The sequence below is a fragment of the Eptesicus fuscus genome, chromosome 1 (genome assembly GCF_027574615.1).
Source record: "Eptesicus fuscus isolate TK198812 chromosome 1, DD_ASM_mEF_20220401, whole genome shotgun sequence".
In the NCBI taxonomy this organism is placed as follows: Eukaryota; Metazoa; Chordata; class Mammalia; order Chiroptera; family Vespertilionidae; genus Eptesicus; species Eptesicus fuscus.
Genome location: NC_072473.1, coordinates 29,779,549 through 29,794,959, shown reverse-complemented (window position 1 = coordinate 29,794,959; position 15,411 = coordinate 29,779,549). Strand labels below are relative to the sequence as shown.

Here is a 15,411-nt window from a genome sequence, read left to right as displayed (position 1 = left end):
ATTGTCTTTAATCTTTTGCATTTTAATTATGATGTGTCTTGGTGTGGGTGACTTTGGGTTCACCTTGTTTGAGGCTCTTTACACTTCCTGGACTTGTATGCTTGTTTCCTTCACCAGGTTAGGGACATTTTCTGCCATTATTTTTTCAAATAGGTTTTCAATTTCTTCCTTTCTCTTTTCTCCTTCTAGCACCCCCTTGATGCAAATGTTGGTACATTTAAAATTGTCTCAGAGCCTCTTTACACTATCTTCATTGTTTTAAAATTAATTTTTCTTTTTGTTGTTCTGATTGGGTGTTTTTTGCTTCCTTATATTCCAAGTCGCTGTTTTGATTCTCAGCTTCATCTTCTCAACTGTTGATTCCCTGTACATCATTCTTCATTTCAGTTAGTATAACCTTCATTTCTGTCTAGTTCTTTTTTATGGTTTGCATGTCCTTTTTATGCTGATGAAGTTCTCTCTAAGTCCATCTGCTCTATCCCTAAGTTCATTGAATATCATTATAACCAGTGTTTTGAACTCTGCATCTAGCAGTTTGTCTTCATTTTGCTTAGTTATCTTTCTGGAGTTTTGTTTTCTTTCATTTTGGACATGCTTCTTTGTCTCCTCATTATGGCAACCTCTTTGTGTTTGCTTCTATGTATTAGGAAGAACTGCTTTATGTCTCTGTCTTGGTCGAGTGGCCTAATGCAGCAGGTGTTCTGTAGGATTCAGTGGCACAGCTTCCCCAATTCACCTGAGCTTGGCATTCAAGGTGCATCCCTTATGTGGCCTGTTTACACCCTCCTATTATAGTTAAGCCTTGATTGGTATTGGTATATCAAGGGAAGGGATTTACCCCAAGGTTGATTAACTGCAAGAACTTGCTTCTACCACACTGGAGTATCAGCTGTGCAGGGGCCCACACCCCATGGAGCAGGACTTACTTCAGCAGGGCTCTGGTACCTGCTGATCCCACATCTAAGTACTACCCAACCACCTCCTCTACAAGTGACACTTGTAGAGGAGGTGGTTGGGTAGTACTTAGATGTGGTCTGAAGCTGTTCATTGGGTGTATTCTGGTTCTGGGGCTACATAGTATGACCTATAAAGTGATCTGCAGATGGCTGCTACTTGTACTTGGAAGTGCCTAGGAGTGGCCAAGGTGTGAACCAAGGCAGGCTACATCTAGTTCTGGGCCTGGGGCCACTTAGCAAGAGGTATGGGGCATGCGAAAGCCAGATGCTTCTTGTTTGAGGGACTTTAGGAAAGGCTGAAGCATGAGCCAAGTCAGGCTATTCCTATGAAAAAGCCACTGGAAACAGCTTGGGTGAGCCAGCAAGTTGGGTGGGACAGGTTGCAGGGAATCATCTGGGAAGATCAAACAGTGATAGCCAAATTGATAGAGACTCAGATATGGTGCCTGCCTTCCAGCTCTGTGGGGGAAGGGTTCAGAAAAGGAACAAAGGCCTCTGCCAGCACTTCCGTCTGGCAGAAAGCTGGGTTTTTAGCTCTTGCTTTGATGCTAGATAGTTCTGTTCCTTCCTATATGTCCCTAATTCCTTTCAAGCTCCTGCCCCAATGTTAGAATTCAGAGGGAGTGAGTCCGCGTAAATTTGTGTGTGGGCCCTTTAAAAGGAAATGACTGGGACTCCAGCAGCCCTCCTTCACTCAGCCACTATCCTTGCTGGTTTTTACAGCTATAAATTATGGGGACTTATCTTCCTGGCACTGGATACATGGGCTGGGGGTCTGATGTGGGCCTCTAACCCTTAGATCCTCAGAGGTGACCTCTGCAGCCAGGATGTCTCTAGATTTTTAACCATCACACGTGGGTATGGGACCAGTCTGTTTTGCCCCTCTTACCAGTCTCAATCGGTTCTCTTTATATTATTAATTTTAAGGTTTCCATTCAGTTAGATTTCAGGCAGTTCTGAATGATGGTTGTTCTGAGTTTAGTTGTAATTCTTATGTGGTTTTGGGAGGATGTGAGTACCACATTTACCTACTCTGCCATCTTGACCAGTAGTTTATTCTGAATCTTCTTCTAGATGGTAGTTATAGCACACAAGAGAACATGATTCTTAATTTAACTAAAATGACACTGACTCTTGTCTCCAAGATTTTACTCTGTGATCTTGAATATATATGATGTAGAACAGACTGTCTCTTTTTTCTAGGCATTCATAATTTACTTGACCAAGATACTAGTTTTGATCATGAATAAACCAGAAAATAAACCCAAAGAGCTAAATTAAGAAAGTTTAAACCACAGGCATAAGAATTAAAGTTACTTATAAGAGAAAATGTCTGAAATTATTTCATACAGAATAATCAGTCAGAGATAAGATTGTTTCAACTCAGACAGTAAATGAGTTTGAATTGTCAGAAAAGTGTTACTTTAAGTTTTGGTAATCCATATGAACAAAGGCACAGAGATATAAATAATTATGGCAAATGATGGAAACATTGCAGAACTCTGTCCCACTTACACTGAAGCAATAGCACTGGTAACAAGTAAGAACAACACTTAGATATTGAATAGTCATCTTGTTTGCTTCTTTACCTCCACTTATTTCCTTTATAAAATATTTTTATTGATTTTAGAGAGGAAGGCAGAATCATTGATTGACGGCCTCCTGTACGCCTCCTACTGGGGATCAAGCCCGCAACCTGGGCATGTTCCCTGACCTGGAATTGAACCATGACCTCCTGAGCCACATCGGCCAGGGCTTTACCTCCATTTTTGACTGCTCTTGAAGAGTTAGTTCCTCCTCCACACTGCAGCACACCACTGCTCTCCTTTATCTTAGAATAAAATTCAAAAATCTAATTTGACTTTCAAGGGCTTATATCTGTGGTTTCGAACTGGAGGTGATTTTGCTCCCATGCTACATTTTGCAATATTTTAAGACATTTTCAGTTGTCACACTGGGTGGTGTTGGAGATGCTGGTATCTAGTGGGTAAAGCCAGGAATGCTGCTATAATGCTACAATGTACAGGGAAGCTCCATAAATACAAAAGATTATCCAGATAAGATATCAATAGTGCTGAGGTGGAGAAATGAGAAATGCTACCTTACATGAATTAACCATGGCCACCTTTTAAATCTCATTTCAAGCGATTTAACCCTTACTATCAGTTCAATCACTCTGCTGTCCGTGAATATTCCATTTTCTCTTTCATTTTTATAAATGCTGTTTTCTCTACCTGGAACACTCATTTGTTTCCATTCTCCCCATACCTCAACCCTTAATCCTGCTAAACTTACTTAATTTCTATGTATAAGAGTGAGCAAAAGTAGGTTAAATTACATCATTATTACCTAAAAGATAAATTGTAAGTAAGGATATGAAATGCAACACTAGTAATAATAAGAAGACAGATAATACACATAAATAATACAATAATTAAGAAATAATAATACAGCAATAAACTGTGTTTTGTGTACTCACAAGTGTAAACTACTTTTAACCACCCTATACGCCTATCAATTTGATTCTTTGAGTGCAAGAAGCATGTTTAATTCATCTTATATCTCCAATTGTTCAGCATGTTTTTGGAGACACAATAAATGCTTGTTAAAGAAATACATAGATTGGTGTAAGGTTTGATACTAAGCTAAAAACAAGACACTAAGGATTTGGATTATTATCTATAATGGCTATGGAAGTGAAGAGGAAGTATTAAATTTAAGAAAGATGGCAAAAGAAGAATTCTCACAGATTGGTAAATGATTCTATGTGGATTGTGACAGAAGAGTCAATGATTTCTCCAAAGCAGGTATACTGGAGGAATGGGGAAAGAAATGGGGGAGTTAGTAATGAAGCTTAACCTTGAGTCAGATAATGAGAATCTATTTTTACTGACTTAGTGATGCCTATAAGCAACTGGAAATAGACTTCAGTATGGGTGAACTTACTAGTTCTATGCGCATTTAACCTCAGCTTTATCTGTAAAATGGGGAAAGTATGGTACCTACCTGATAAGGGTTTGTAAGGATTAAATGAGTTAATACATGTAAAGCAATTATCCCAGTATTAGACATATAGTTAACACTTAATAAATGTGAGATATTATTATTATTCCCATTGATACATATGCCTTTTCTTTCTTTCTTTTTTGTTTTTGGTTTCTTCATTTTAAAATTAAGCCTTAGGTAGGTACACTACTGCCTTTTTCCATGAAACCTTTCATGATGACTCAAAGGGAAGAGGATCATTTTCCTCCTGTAAACTCTTTTAGCATTTTACTTTAGCCACTTTTTTATGCACTTCTACCATAGTATCCAGTCCTTCAATTGCATATGCATTTACCCTGTAAGTTCCTTAAGGGTAAGACTGTGACTTACTCATCTATTCTTGGATAATATAAAGTGATAAGTAAATATTAGATTATGATAATTAGGTATTATGATTATAATAATTATCATTGGGCAATCATCCACAAAGTTGTGATAGTGGACTCTTAGAATTAATGTGACCTCCCATTTATATTGAGTATTAGTGCTCCTAATATTTTCAAAGAATATCAATTGTTTTTGAAATAAAATAACATTTAAAATTAAGTAAGTGGTAATTAATTTGAATAACTTAAAATGTATTTAGTTGATGCTAGTTAAGTTTTATTATAGGTAATACTACTTCATTAAAGAGCATTTTTACTTTTTAGAGTATTTTTAAAAATAGATATTTTCAATTTGTTAATAGTGAAAGGTCTTTTGTTTATAAGGTATGAAGGAATATTTTTGCTTTCAATGTCACAATGTTAAAAAAATAAATGTATTAAAAGGCCTCATAAAAGACAATGGCGATGATAAAAACGGAAATAACCAATATCTATCAATTTCCAAACAGACACATATCTTGTGACTTCCCTTGAGATGTAAGATCTTATATAATAAAAGCCTAATATGCAAATTGACCAAACTGTGGAACGACTAGTCACTATGATGCTCACTGACCACCAGGGGGCAGACGCTCAATGAAGGAGCTGCTCCCAGCCCATAGGCCCCAGACCTGCCAAGGCGGGTGTCAGCGTGGGGGCCCGATTGCCCAGTTGGTCACCCCGCAGATCGCCGGCAAGGCCTAGGGACCCTACCCATGTACAAATTTTGTGCACTGGGCCTCTAGTATGAAATATGTAGAGAAGTATTCAGAACTAAGTTCAGAAAACACAGCTCTGGGATGTCTGGAAACTTTGGTATGTAACTTAAGAACTTCAGCATGAGATGTTCTTTTATGTCTTTTGCAAAGAATTTTCTTAAGTTCAGTGATTCAATAAACTGCTCTGTGTTTAGGGAAGTGTTTTATATTTGTAATTTATTTATTATACATAAGCATGATCCCTAGTTGGACCAGCCTTTTTTAAACTATAGATGCAAGTGCAACTGCCATTGGAGTCAACTGGGACTTCAAGTGCACATCTTAAGGATAAACTTTGCCTTTGGTCTGCTGTGTAAGCAAGGCAGTGTAATAAATGAATCTTAACTGTAAGGTAACTTGAGCATGCTCTCTGATTTATAATGACCAACTCTAACATCAAATCACTAGGTGAAACCCCATTTGGAAGACATAATTTTAAATATATTACAGTATTTCCTCCGAAGCAATTTCAATCTAATCTTATAAAAGCAGAACCTTTCCAAGTGTTCAGTAGCCTTAGTTAAGGTGTACATAATTAATCAATTTATTTTTGACATTTGGGATAAATTTTTGATGTGATTAGTTTAGCTAATAGTCATATGTACATTATTTACATGAAGTTGACAGCTGCTTCAAAGAAGGAATGTGTGTAGTTACCTGGCTGCTGCATGAATAGATAAAAATTGCATGAGAAAATATCAATATTTATTGCACCATTCATGAACATGCATCAATAGGCTGGCCAAAGGGTAATTGAAAGGGATAAACTAGTGAGGTAGTATTATTCTATAAATATCTATCAATATCTGGTGGACTTCCCCAGAACAGATAAGAGAAAAGCACTAAAAATAGATGCAATTTTGTAAAAACAAAAAATATACACAAAAAAATCCTATTATTGAATTTTTAAAATTTATTTATTTAATTTTATTAAAATATATTTTATTGATTTTTTACAGAGAGGAAGAGAGAGGATAGAGAGTCAGAAACATCGATGAGAGAGAAACATCGATCAGCTGCCTCCTGCACACTCCCTACTGGAGATGTGCCCACAACCAAGGTACATGCCCTTGACCGGAATCGAACCTGGGACCCTTCAGTCCACAGGCCGACACTCTATCCACTGAGCCAAACCAGTTTTGACCTATTATTGAATTTTTATTTAAGCAGCTCAAGTGATATTTAAACATAGTTAAATTCAACTTCTTGTATTATAAAGGGAAAGTACCTTTTATTGTAATTATCTTTTACCCTGCCTCCCCCGTCTTTTAAGGCTTAGATTTTGTCAACTTCTCCATGTACCCATTTTTGAAGGGAAGGGAACACACACACAAAAAAAAATTTCCTCTTTTCTTAACTCCTATTATACTTTTTGTTGTGCATCCATCAGACTTATTCTTTATTTTATTAAAAACATTTATTGAATATCTACATATGGCAGGTACTGTTCTAGGTACTCAACATATAGTTATGACCAAAATAGACAGAAAAAAAAAAACCTGGTCAAAAGGAACTTATGCTCTAATGAGTGGACATGGACAACAGACAATATAAATTAATAAAATATATAGTGTATTAAATAATTCCTAAAGAGAAAAATACAAGTGGAAAGGGAGATGTGAAATTTGATGATGGGGGGTGAATTGAAATTTTGAATAAGGTGATCAAGGAAGCTTGTACTGAGGTGATTTTAAGGGAAGACCTGAAGCACATAAGGAATAGTAAGAGCTTTGACTGACTTCTTCAAAGACGAGCAAGAAGGCCAGTGTGGAGCAGAGTAAATGAGTGGTAGGATACAAGATGAAAGAGGTGACAAGGGACCAGAACATTAGAGTATTGCTTTTACTTTTAAGGAAACGATAAGCCTTTGGAGGGTTTTGAACCATGAATTATATTAAACCACGGATTATAATAGGATTAGTTATAGAGTCAGAGAATAATCTCGGTGACTAAAATTTTCAAGGAGTTAGAATGACCTGCAAATAAGCGGATGACTCTTAAAAGGAGGAATATTTGATGATACATTTTGGAACATGGGATCCAAATCTGAGTGTTTTATGGAGAGGGTAAAAAAGATCTGGAAGCAATAATGAGGAGCATGAAAGACACTTCACTTCTAGCCCAGTAGTATGATGGGTATGGGAGAGTAAAGAGCCAACACTTGAGTAGACTTATATATTTTAACCATGTAATAATGTATTTAACTGTGGTCTATATAGGTATTATTCACTCAACTAAATGGCAAGAGCTATGAGTAAGACTGAATGAGAGTGTGGGAATGTAGAACTCTCCAGATTATGTATATATTTGTCTTATTGTATTTGTAAAACCCCGGTGACAAGAACAAGTTCTTTGTATAGAAAACAAAACTTCAAAAATAGTCATTATGAAAAATAATACTAAAACTAAAATATGGTATCAGCAGTATTGTAAATTAAATTAAGAAGTCTGGTAGAAGTATTGGTAAAGAAATTGACATGGTTTTAGCTTATATCAACATGACTTAAGACATAGACATAACTCATGTTAGCTCAGAAATGCTAAAATATTGCCAGAATATATGAGAGAATAATAAATCCCTATTATAAACTTTGAGTCAAATGCTGTGAAAAAGATAGTCTAGATTTTCACTGTATTCTTTTTTAAAAAAAAATTATCTTTATTGTTGAAAGTAATGCAGATATACCCTTTTTATCCCCATTAACCCCTTCTAGCATGCCCCCTTCCCCTGCCCCAGGCCTTCAACACACTATTGTCTGTGTCCATAGGTTAGGCATATATGCATATAAGTTCTTTGGTTAATCTCTTCCAACTCACCCCTACCTCCCCTCTGAAATTCATCAGTTTGTTCCATGTTTCTATGTCTCTGGATCTATTTTGTTCAGTAGTTTATTTTGTTCATTAGATTCCACATATGAGTGAGATCATGTGATATTTGTCTTTCTCTGACTGGCTTATTTCACTTTGCATAATATTCTTCAGGTCCCTCTATACCAGGGGTTCTCAACCTTTCTAATGCTGAGACCGTTTAATACAGTTCCTCATGTTGTGGTGACTGCCAACCATAAAATTATTTTCATTGCTACTTCATAACTGTAATTTTGCTACTGTTAACGAATCGTGATGTAAATATCTGTGTTTTCTGATGGTCTTAGGCTCTACAGCTGCGGTTCTCAACCTGTGGGTCGCGACCCACAGATTGAGAACCACTAGCAGGGTCGCCTAAGACCATCAGAAAACAGATATTTACATTACAATTCATTAACAGTAGTAAAATTACAGCTATGAAGTAGTAACGAAAATAATTTTATGGCTGGGGGTCATCACAACATGAGGAACTGTATTAAAGGGTCGCAGCATTAGAAAGGTTGAGAACCACTGCTCTATACTGTCTCAAAGGGTAAGAGATCCTTCTTTTTTATAGGTGCATAGGATTTCATGGTGTAAATGTACCACTGTTTCCAGATCTTAGCTATTATAAATTGTGCTGCTATGGACATAGGGGTGCATGCATTCTTTCTGATTGGTATTTCAGGTTTCTTAGGATAGTCCTAGAAGTGGAATCACTGGATCAAATGGCAGTTCCATATTTAATTTTTGGAGGAAACTCCAGACTCTTTACCACAGTGGCTACGCCAGTTTGCATTCCCAACATCAGTGTTCTAGGGTTCCCTTTTCTCCACATCCTTACCAGCACTTGTCATTTGTTGGTGATGACCATTCTGACAGGTGTGAGATGGTACCTCATTGTTGTTTTGATTTTCATATCTCTGATGATTAGTGATGTTGAGCATCCTATCTAATAAAAGAGTAATATGCAAATTGACTATCATTCCAACACAAGATGGCTGCCCCCATGTGGACACAAGATGGCTGTCACAAGATGGCTAGCAGGGGAGGGCAGTTAGGGGTGACCAGGCCTGCAGGGGAGGACAGTTGGGGGGATCAGGCCTGCAGGGGAGGGCAGTTGGGGGGGGACCAGTCTGGCAGAGGAGGTAAGTTGGGGGCAACAGGGCCTGCAGGGAAGGGCAGTTGTGGGGGACCCAGGCTTGCAGGGGAGAGCAGTTAGGGGTGATGAGGCTGGTTGGGGAGGGCAGTCAGGGGCAATCGGGCTGGCAGGGGAGCATTTAGGCATCAATCAGGCTGGCAGGGGAGTGGTTAGGGGGTGATCTGGCTGGCAGGCAGAAGTGGTTAGGGGCAATCAGGAAGGCAGGCAGGCGAGCAGTTAGGAGCCAGCAGTCCTGGATTGTGAGAGGGATGTCCAACTGCCCGTTTAGGCCCGATCCCAGTAGGACATCCCTCAGGGGATGATTATAGAGGGTGCAGGCTCAGATTAGAGAGGGTGCAGGCTGGGCTGAGGGTCACATCCCCCATGCTCCAATTTCATGCACTGGGCATCTAGTTTTTTCATATGTCTCTTGGCCATCTATATGTATTCTAACATCTCCATTTTCACAGTTTCTGTGGAGATTAGAATGTGTCTGATTCATGGTCTAAAGAATAGTTTTAGATCCGAATTAAAATAAAAAAAAAAACATTAAAGTTACTCTAATATTTTTAACTGAAAACTTTGTATCTTAAGAATTTTCAAGATGCCCTAGCCGGTTTGGCTCAGTGGATAGAGTGTCGACCTGCAGACTGAAAGTTTCTGCATTTGATTCCCATCAAGGGCACATGCCTGGGTTGTGGCCTCAATCCCCAGTAGGGGGCATGCAGGAGGCAGCTGATCAATGATTCTCTCTCATCATTGTTGTTTCTCTCTCTCTGTCTCTCTCCTTCTCCCTTCCTCTTTGAAATAAATAAAAATGTATTAAAAAAAATAATTGTAAAGACCTAAAAGGAAAATATAAATGGGGTGATGCATGTGAATCAACTCATTTAAAAAATTAGGATTAGTGTCAAACTGGATTAATTTCTTTTCTGGCCACTTATAGCAAGGTTACTTGAACACAGAGACTTGAACTAACATGATTTAGCCTGAAAAGTTTTACTTCAGATAATAATGTGATAAGCAAATAAAACTGTGGGTTCAGTGACAGTACTGAGAACCAATAGTGCTATTCTAAGTGCAAGAAATAAATCTTAAAATTTTGGAAATCTAGTTGGGAAAACAACATAGCATAATTGAATGAGCATGATAGACCTGAACTCATATCCCTAGCTCTGCTACTTGCTTTGTGACATTTTGCCAATTATATAATCTTGTTGAGCCTCTATTTTCTTATTTATAGAAAAGTATAATAATAATCTCTAATGTGGAGAATTGAGCACACTATAATCAGACATTACTTTGTTATAAGAAGATATAATGCATATAAAGTACCTATCATCCAGCAAAGGGTGGCTTATTATTATTACTAGTAGCCCATTTGCAGGAAGAATCCTGCAAGTGGCTGCATGTGCTGCCACAGCCACCGCCGTTGCGGCCACCGCGCCTGCACCACACACCGCTGCCGCCCGCCCCACTCCGCCTCACCCCGCCCTGCCCGGGCTTTCCCTCTGGCAGCCACCTTGCTTTCCGCTTTTCCTCCCTCTTCTTCTAAGTTGTCTTCAGTCTTCACTCCTGCCTCCCTCAGCGTATGCAAATTAACCGCCATCTTGTTTGGGTAATTTGCATACTTGCCCTGATTGGCTGGTGGGCGTGGCTTTGGATGGTGGGCGTGGCTTGGGCGTAGCGAAGGTGCGGTCAATTTGCATATCACTGTTTTATTAGGTAGGATTACTTGATGCCCAGTGCATAAATTTGTGTAAAGGTGAGGTCTGGCTGGCCCACCCTGATGGAGGCTGATCAGGATTTGTCCAGCGGGGGGGGGAGGGGACAAGGATGGTTGGCCAGCATCCCCACCCCCAATTAGGTTGGGGGGGCCAATTGGGGGCAGGGACCATGGGTCTTTGGCAGGCTGGCCCAACCCCTAATTGGAGTGGGGGGACCAATCTGGGGTCAGGATGGTCAGGGCGGAGGGGCCATGGACAGTTGGCCAGGCAGCCCCACCACAATCAGGGTGAGGGTGCCCACTTGGGGTGGGGGGTCCAATCGGGTACTGGGATGGTCATGGGGAGGGGCTGCAGGAGGTTGGAGGGTCTGAACGGGGCTACAGTCGGGCTGGTTGGCTGCTGTAGTGCACGTCATAGCAACTGGTTGTTCTGGTCATTCTGTCATTCTGGTTGCTTGGCTTTTATATATATAGACTAGAAGCCCGTTGCACGAAGATTCGTGCAATAGACCTTCATTCACCTGGCTGCCTGCACCAGTTTTCTGCTGGCACCAGGAACCCAGGCCTTGGCTCTGGCCACTGCCTTCCGCCTTCTTTCAGGGTTGGGGCTTGGACCCGGGTGGCAGCGGCGGTGTGGGGCGGGCGCTGCCCGCCCCATGCCACCAGCTGCTATCTGGGTGCCTCCCACTGGCCCAAGTCCGTCAGCGGCGATCCATCCGAATGGCGGGAGGCATGGGGCGGGACTCAGTGAGACCCGCCCCGCGCCTCTCACAGGTCCGGGTCCGTCAGAGGCTCAGTGGCTCATCAATCGGAGTGGCGGGAGGTGCGGGGCAGGACCCGTCAGCAGTTCAGCAATTGATCGGATCGGCGGTAGGTCCCACACCTTTCGCTAGCCTGGGTCTGTCAGCAGCTCAGCGATTGGAGCGGCGGGCGGCATGGGGCGGGACTCAGCATGTTCTGCCCTGCGCCTCCTGTTTGGGTCCCTTAGCGGCTCAGTGATGGGGGGCGGGCGGGGCAGCGCATGGGGGCCGCCATCTTTACTGGGTTAATTTGCATAGTGCCCTGATTGGCTGTGGGCATAGCAAAGGTACGGTCAATTAGCATATTACTCTTTTATTAGGTAGAATTATGACACAAAATTTTTAAATTTCAATAGATTGTCTGTGATTACAAACTTGACCTGATTAGTATAAATAAAAGTGATGAGGAGGAAGAGATTGCAGTGGCCTAGAATACTTTGTGATTCCATGAATAAGGGAATGGCATTCAGCTTTGTAGAATGTTGGGTTGTGTTCAATTGCTAATGGATGGAGAAGAGCTTCTACATAGGGGTACACCATACCCAAAGATTCAGGGGAAGAATGGAAACAAATTTTAATACAACAGTTTAGGCAATTTTTCTAGGGCCTTGAGGCCAAAAGTCTAAGAGCATGGGTATTACATATGAAAAGAATAGGCAAAATATTCAATCTCAAGGATGGATGAAGATTTTGCAGCAGAATCAATCAGTTCTTCAGAATTGGTTGAATAATGGAAAACGATGATTATTTGACTTCATTTTGTACTTTACAAAGCATTCTGACACTCTCATTCTATTTGTTTCTCAGGCCATCCATGTGAAAAAGGCAATGATAGATATTACTTTTCTCTTTTTTTTGGTGATGAAGCAAACATAATTAGTAACTGATATGTCATTTGACTAAAACAAAGTACCCCTTTCACTGTACTGTGCAGCTGGAGTGCTGGTCAAAGTCACAGGTTCAAAGCAAAATTATTCTATTAAGACTATTCACAGTTAAATAGTGATGGATTATCAATTGCACCAGTTAGAAACTGTAAAGTCTAGTCTACGATAGCATTTGAATACACTATAATCAGATTTTGCAATGAGTGACAAAGATTTAATAAGCATCTATGATATATCTGAGATTGTATTCAGCATAAGGGATACAAAATTGAATGAAACTTGCTCTCTACTCTCAAGTAGCTCAGTGTGTTTTGGATGTTAAATTCAGATATCTGAAAGAGTGGGTAGTTCTGAGAAATCCCATATAATAAAAGGCTAATATGCAAATAGACCCAACAGCGGAATGATCAGCCACTATGGAGCGCACTGACCACCAGGGGGAAGACGCTCAATGCAGAAGCTGCTCCCTGGTGGTCAGTGCACCATAAGTTGGGCTCATGGCTGGCGAGTGCTGTGGTGGTTGTGGGAGCCTGTCCTGCCTCCGTGGCAGTGCTAAGGATGTCAACTGATGGCTTGAGTGGGTCTAAGCTGTCAGTTGGACATCCTCCGATGGTTCTGAGACTGTGAGAGGACACTGGCGGGGCTGAGGGACCCCCCTAGTGTATGAATTTCATGCACCGGGCCTCTAGTCTTATCTAATAAAGAGTGAATATGCTAATTGACCTTCACACCATTGCAATGATGGTGGCACCCACAGCCAATAAGGAGGGAATATGCTAATTGACTGTCCCACCCTCAAAGATGGTAGTGCCCGCAGCCAACAAGGAAGGAATATGCTAATTGACTGCCCTGCCCTCAATGATGGCAGTGCTCACAGCCACAAGATGGCAACGCCCAGTCCATTCAGCCCTGCCTTGGTGCATGTCTGCCTCCGGAGTCCCCCAGTCCCCTCAGTACCCCAGCCACCCAGGGCCACCCAAGGCTCAGGTAACCAGGCCAGTCAAGGCTTGCACTGCCGGCAGTGGCAGCAACAGAAGTGTGTTTGGGGCATTGCCTTCCCCTGATTGCTGGGTCGCCTCCCGCCCCTGAGGGCTCCCAGACTGTGAGAGGGGGCAGGCCGGGCTGAGGGATCCCCCACTCCAGTGCATGAACTTTCATGCACTGAGCCTCTAGTATTTTTTATAAGTATGTTAAATGTCACACTGGTGGTGTAATTCAAGTGCTATGAGAACATATGAAAGGATTACTCTCCCTACCTTAAAGTTATAACAAACCCTCAAAGATGAAGTAAATAACACTGCTGATTCTCTAAAATTATTATCCTTATAAAAATGCTTTCTTTTAGACCAAAAATGGCATATTAGATGTTTCCATTAGAAATTAGTTATGCTAACTTTATGAGTAAACCAGCTCCATTTGTGTGAGGATCTTGGGATTTGAGAAGTAGGAGTTTCATTGAAGTGGAGTAGAAAGAAAATATCTGGGAAGAGCTCTTCTGGGATGTGCACTTTATAGCTCTTTCTGTTAGGACCTGGACACAAGACAGCCCTGAAACTGCTATAGTCACATACACAATATATGCCTGCCCTCTCCCCAACTATGTCTTAAACTTCTAGAGTACAGGTGTCAAAAAATTGTTTTGATACCCTAGATCCAATATGGTGCATCTTAGTTGATACTCAATATAAACTAAAATAAATAGGAGAATCCTCAAATAAATATGAATTGAGTAAATGGAATGGTTGAACTAAGCCAGAAAGTGATATTTAATTAAATAGAAATATGTTAAACTTTTACCCCAAGTCCCCAAAATTCTACCTTCTTTTATCCTTCCAGGATATTCCACACCAGTAGTTTTTTTTTTCTTTCTTGAGGATAGTAAAGGGAAAGAAATATTTAGCTAATTATATATTTATCTTTTTCTTGCTGATGGTTTTTCAAGTTACTAATAGAAAGCTGAACAATTTTTAGTTATTTTTACAGGCCACTACATATCCTATTATCCTTCTCAGGTAACGTAATGTGTGAGGCAATTATTTAAAGACTATTCATGCCCCAGTCAGTGTGACTCACTGGTTGAAGCATCACTCTATGCATATAAGTTTTGCTGGTTCAATTTCTGGTTAGGGCACATACCCAGGTTGTGGATTCAATCCCCGTTTTATCTGAGGCTGGGGTGCATATAAGAAGCAACTGATTGGTGTTTCTCTCACACATCGATGTGTTATTCTCTCTCTCTCCCTTTCTCTCTCTCTAAAAATCTCAATAAAGATAAAAACATATTCTCAGGTGAGGAATAAAAAAAGTAATAAAAGTAATTAAAAATAAAATAAAAGAGTATTCATAATTAAGCTACCAATGATGACTGAAGCACTAGGAGTAATAACTGGGCAGAGTGGCACTTGATATTGATATACAAAAAGTAATATAGCAAATATGAGAAAAGTAGTAAAATTTATATTTTTCACATAATTTACCTAACACTTATTTCAAATTGATAAGTGTCATCCATCAAAACAGAAGACTAAACCAAAGTTTGCTCTGAAGTAACCAGGTAAGCAGTATGTTAGACAAGGCAGTTTCCCAAAGGCATTCTTAGTACATGGTCATTATTTAACATTAGACTGGAAATAAACAATGCTGACAGAATGTGTTGGGGAGCTATGACATATGAACAGTGTCAATGTTGTAGGCTGATAACCTATAGCTCGACATCCTTATCTATAAACTTTGACAGATACATCACTTTGTTATTGTCGATTTATTAACTTGCTTCTTTGATAGCAAAAGATAATCTTTCCACTGTCTAAAAGAGCAGTAGTTTACTAAGTGAAATATTTGCAAAGCTGTAAGTGAAATTCAGTTTTTACTGAGGAATATCCCTTT

At 40.2% G+C, this 15,411-nt stretch overlaps 1 protein-coding gene across 1 annotated transcript in view; it reads left to right on the top strand.

Annotated features, from left to right (window-relative positions):
- Positions 1–15,411, top strand: part of DACH2 (dachshund family transcription factor 2) — an 829,176-nt gene that overhangs the window by 255,043 nt on the left and 558,722 nt on the right. The gene's annotated exons all lie outside the window — the stretch shown is intronic.